Here is a 5,919-nt window from a genome sequence, read left to right as displayed (position 1 = left end):
CAACTAAAGCAAGTGGAGGAAGAAAGAGATGTTGTTTACCTCCTCTATGCATATAAAAGGTATTTGTTAACAAGGTTGATCAAGTCTTGCCACCAAATAAATTTTACATAGCATATGAAGAAATAAACCTCAAATCAATCATGTTACCTTGAATTGTATTGATATGGATCCAATCACAAGAGTTTGATATTCTTCTTTAGGCTCATATATAGGACAATCGATAGTTCCAACTTTGATAGTTCTCACATTAGAAATAGTATTAACTCCGCACGCTTTTTCAATCCTCTTGGGGAAATAGACGGTGTGTTCCTTATCATCAACATTGAAAGTAACCTTTCCTTTATTGCAATCAATAACAGTCCATGAACGGCAGACACCTCTGGCAGGGCCATGTACATACCACTTGCAGTGCTGCCACCATCTGAATCCAATGGGGATGACCATCCAGTGCCAGTTCCTGCAATTGGTAAGTTTACATTGCGATGTTAGTTTAGATAAATGTAAAAAACAGTGTGACTATGCAATTGCTGATAGTGAAACTCGTAACAGGTTATGAGCTTGGCGAGAATTATCCGCATGGAGCAGGTAGCAGCACCGTCATGTTGGCCCTGCCAGAGGTGTCTGCCGTTCATGGACTGGTCAGGATGAATACACCTTTAGGGCAGGGGCATCCATTGGTAGCAGGGAAAAAACACCAGACGCCTCACCCCATTGCTGCTGGACAGTTTTACGACCAGATGATGACATGCAGCCCTGAATTGCTAAACAAGTGAGTTCTGGGTTGTGTTTGGGTAAAGACAGCATTGTCAGTAGTGGTACATGCATGAGATAGGTAGTGAGCTCATTTACGAGTCTGTGCGTGTTGTCTGCAGGAAATGGTTCAGGCACCGGAAGCCGTGGATAGTGGTCCTTACTGGGGATGCTTTCAAGGATGCATTCAAGCCGTCAGGTGAGGTCGAACCTACTGAGTGGAGTGCAATCGAAAGAATGATCTGGGACCAAGAAAAGAGGATCTATGGGGACAGCTTGGAGAGGTTCAGGGGGTTACTGCCGCTTCAGTTGACTGTAAGTATGAGCGATAAGACAAAGTGTAGACTTGCTCATATAATTTTGGATGGTTCCTGATGGACTGTAAAAATTGCAGGAGGAGCTTACCAAGGACTTCGAGGACATCGACCTGGAGTTCGTCAGAAGGATGGTGGCCTTTGAGCATCTAGGCTACAAACTGCAGTGGGTGAAAAAGGTATGTGGCTAGATCTTTTGGTTGGTGCATGGGAAAAAATTTCTGGTGGCAGACAGTGTATTTACAAGAGGAAAAATTACGTGTCGGCCAATGCAGGTGATGCTGCCAATGTATGTACAAGATGGCTACAGCTTGTATGTGGTGGACAACGAAAAGAAACATATGTTCCTCATGGACCCCACAGACACAAGTTCTCCGCTGGACGATCTGAAGCGTAAGCATGATGCGTTAGCGCTTAGGATATTCAGGAATTACAGGAAGTGCATGCATGCAATTTTTGAAGACTGGAAAATACCAGGTGGAACCTGGGACTTTGAGTACAACTTCAACATGCACACCAACTGCGACAGGTAGACATAAGATTTTGCTCGATGTTGACGATGGATAGGAAATCTCAATCATGGTAATTTTTCACAAGTTTGTGCATTGTGCAGGGAGGACAGCCCATTTTATGTTGTGCACTATGTCAGGGAGTACACCGGCGAGGGGCTATGCTACATTCTGACAGAGGTTAGACAGAAATGAGTTAGGCCTTAGCATTTTCATTACATGAAATTGAATCATTTTGAAAAGATAAAATTTACTATGTGTACTGCCTGCGACACTTTGCAGTCGAGCCTGAGGTTCCTCCGTCAAGGAACTGCTCTCCTGGTTGCGGGCATGAATGACAATGAAGGAGATCTCCCAGACTTCTACTACAATCTGTTGGTTTGAGCATGATATGTTGGTCAGGAAGATGGATTATGTTAAGTAGTTTTGCAAAAGAAGTTCGTAGACATTTGTCGGCTCGACATGAGCAAGGCATGTTTGTGTCTATGTGTTCCAGGCAAACAAATTACTTTAAGTACTTAGGGTGTTTCTATCGAATGTGTTATGACAATATTATCGTATCATGGTATTGTAATATGAAGGTTTGGACCTTAAGTGGTTGTGTGCTCTTACCTAAATCGTGTGATTGGTTTTCTATTGGTAGGAGATAATTTGTAGGTAGGCGATATGACAAACCTAAGGCATGACATATATGAGAGAAAATGGAACAAACTATAATGACATGTTGGTAGAAATTATTGATGGATAAAAAGGTAGGGTGCAAGATTGCGGTTGTTGAAACCGTAATAATTTTTGGGAAATTGGGGACATGAAAATAGTAGTCTGTGGTGATTGTTCAGTAGGTAGAATTTGGGAATCAGGAGAAGTTGAACATTTGGGTGAAACGTGCGGAACACATGTTGGTCGGTGGAATCGGATATAGGTTCCAAATAATTGTGTGTTTACAGAAATGAATGGTGGTTAGAAGGGCAAGGTCGTTGAGTAAGTAACCATTATTTGGAACTGGGCGGGAGGATGGAGTAGTAAGAGAAGTAAATTAGATAGGGGGAAAATGACATCAAGATGTCAGTTGCAGGCAGAGCATGCTTTTGTGGTGCTTGCAGAAAAAGAACAAGAATGCGCTGCAGTTGGCATAAAAGCATGTTGATTTCATGAACTAACATGGACATCACTTGGGAAATATTACTGTGCGAAGAGGTAGTTCAAGTTGAGCAGTAAAACATGATGAAAAAAAGTGCAGCGGTGGGGGTGGATAGGAGTTCAACATAGTAGAGTGCTAGGTACAGACAGCTGGGGCGTCGAACGACACGGTGGTGCTGTTGGTTGTGAGTAATAGCTAACAGGAAGTGGACTGGTCGAAGAAGTCTTCGGCGGAAGGAGCTAATATATCCCATAGAACATCGTTTGCCGCATTGGTTTGGTTGCCGATTATCTTCACGACCTCGTGTAGTGTGTCCCTCTTAGTTTTGTACAGGTTGGCCTGCAGTTATGTGAACAAATGTTAGTGACAGTGTTTCCCGGTTGTAATTAATGATACGAAATCATGTGAGGCCTTCACCTTAGTGAGAGGGAGTTTGAGGCGCTGTCCATCATAATGCCTGGAGAAATGTATAACCGCTAAACCAGACTCGTCCCTGCTGATCAAGAAAGTTGGGGCATTAGGGAAATCATGGTGCTTTTGCAATGGAAATGCTGACAGTTTGTGCAAAAGGCAAGTAGGTTATGGAGCACTGACTTGCTGCAGCAGGTATCAGATATAACTGGGAATTTGGTGTGCCACTTGTCCTTATCGGTTGGCCAGCCAGCAAAGAATTCGTTGAGGCATGCAAACAATGCATTGTGGAGCTTGTCCACGATGATTTTTTGTTGCTCTATTATGTGCTGCGAGGGAACAGAATTGCCGGCAGAGGGGTCTAGGACGTGGATTTCCCTTGCCTTCATGTCCCAGACAAGAAGGATCCATCCTTCCTCGAGCGGCACTGATGAGGTGAACTGACAGGTAAATGAATTGTCAGGACTTGAATGATTAAAAAAATAAGATGACCATTGGTTGATAATGATTTGGATGGTTTGTGGTGTACCATTCGGCAGTGAGTAACATCGTACGGGATGTTGTCGCCAACAAATTGTTTCTGGATGGATATCGTGTGCAAGTAGTCAGCATCGGCTAGGACGAGTGTCTGCACATGGGATGGACATGTGTGAGGCTATTGTTGGTGAGAAAGCATATGGAGGATGTCTGCGTGAAGAATGCTTACTGCAAATTCTGGTTCCAGTCCATGCTTCCAGCTTAGGTGGGGGACTTTGTTGCTTGCGAGCTCATCTGCCTGCGCGTAGCGACGTGACACGATGGTGAGCAACTCGTGATCGATCGGGCGCTGCCCAACAAGTTGTTGCTGGAGTGTCAAGCCTGTCACTCTTGCAAGTCTTGGGGTGGGATGCACAATGTAAAACCTAAGAGGGGGATAATGATATGAAACATCGATCCATGATATAATGTGGGTTCATGTGACATTGTAAGAGGAGAGTTGAAGCAGTTTAGTGGCACAGACCTTCGGAGATCCTGTGAAGTAGTTTGTGAGAAATATTTCTGGATTTGCTCACCAACAGGTATTGAAGGAGGATACGGGACTGCCCCCCGTGTCAAAGGATTAGTGATGAAGCCAGTGTGGAATACATATTGGCGTTTCGGAAGTGAGGTATTAGTTTGACCAAAAATGATAGAATCTCCATTGTCTGGCATGTCCGCGTACATCTCACTAGTCTTTGCAACTAGGTTCTTTGCCCACTGAACAAGTTTCCGATCAAAAGATGGGGAGGGGTTAGAAGTAGTCTTGTGCTTCTTGTGGTTCTGAGTGGTAGTGTGGGCTGACATCGTCCTTTTGGCAGAGGAAGTAGATCCAGCGGCGGAACTGTCTGTTGTGTTTGGAATAAAATAAGTGAGTACAGAATCAGTGTTATTCACGAAAAATTGATGTAACTTGAGAAGGGTACAAACCTTCACATTCTGAAAGATCTAGACGGTGACCAGTAATCTTGGAAGCAATCGGGGTGCGGAATGCATCGGGCAGATTACCTGGATTTACTTATTTTGGTTAAAAAGTAGTTAAGGTGAAAGAAGGAAGCAAAACAAAGAAGGAAATCGGCGATACCTCTCAGGGTATCTGATCTCTGCAGAGGACATTCAGTAAAACCACGGGCAGGGCAGCAAATGCATCGTCTGCTTAGTGATTCTATAATTCTGTCAGTAAACTTAAACATATCCTGCATGAGGTTCTGCCTGGCATTGTTCATGTGCATAATTGACCTTGCGTTCTGTTCTTTCATGATCATGGTGAGTTCATCTGCAACCTATAGGAGGAGGGGAAATGTCATGTATCATTGAGATATAGAAAATGGAAACAGGCAGAACAAGTGCTTACCAACTGAGGATACTGGTTCCTAAGATACTTGGCTAAGTCCATTGGTGCATATGGTCCTGGAGGGTGTGGGATGCCTTGTGCTGTAACAGGAGTTTGTGGTGGCACCTGAAGTATCGGTGTAACGGGATGACCTGTGGGTTCAGTTATATTCATTTCTGCCGGCACCTGTTCAGCCTCCGTCTCTTCCATCAGCGGGTCAACCAAATCATCAGGGATGTACGATCGAGTGTAGCAAACTGAAGCAGCATCCCTGATCTGCGATGCAAAAAATGTTGGCAAACGGGCCTATGGAGTTGTGTAGATTAAAAATTTAGAAACGGGCCTATGGAGTTGTTACTTACAAGGGCAGAAGAATATGATGAGGGGCCGGGGCAAATGTCAGATGCCATTGTAGTCATTCTACGTATGGAATCCTGGTCAAAAACACTGATCCTGGGGAGGACATCGTGTTTCTTGTTGAAAATGCCAAGATCAAGGTTGTCGAGGAAGAAGACCTGAAAAAATGTGTGCGAGCCATCAGCATGTGAGGTTGTACATAAAAGATTTTTCAATGGTGAATACTGGAATGAGAATGAACCTTCAGAAAAAGATGGCACCCAAACAGGTGTGTTGTCTGGTTGTTCGAGGAAGAATCCTTCTTCAGTTTTCGCACTGAATCCATTAAAGCTTCGAGCACGTGCTCGCACCAATTGTACTGCGGTATTGTCTCCGTATTAGCTAGTGCTCCCCAGAAATCTATGCTTGCATAATCGTGTTTCGTGGTTGGTGCAAGCAGATGATCCATTACAAAAATGACAAATGCAATCTGGAAACTGTCCTTTTCAAGTTTGCTTGACTCATCTGTGATGTCTCTCATGACAAAATCCTCGGCGGCACGGAGACTGTGAGCACCTGAATGATGCATGCCAAGTGTGGTCTTGATGA

The sequence above is a fragment of the Lolium rigidum genome, chromosome 1 (assembly GCF_022539505.1).
Source record: "Lolium rigidum isolate FL_2022 chromosome 1, APGP_CSIRO_Lrig_0.1, whole genome shotgun sequence".
In the NCBI taxonomy this organism is placed as follows: Eukaryota; Viridiplantae; Streptophyta; class Magnoliopsida; order Poales; family Poaceae; genus Lolium; species Lolium rigidum.
Note: the sequence above shows the minus strand (reverse complement) of the source record.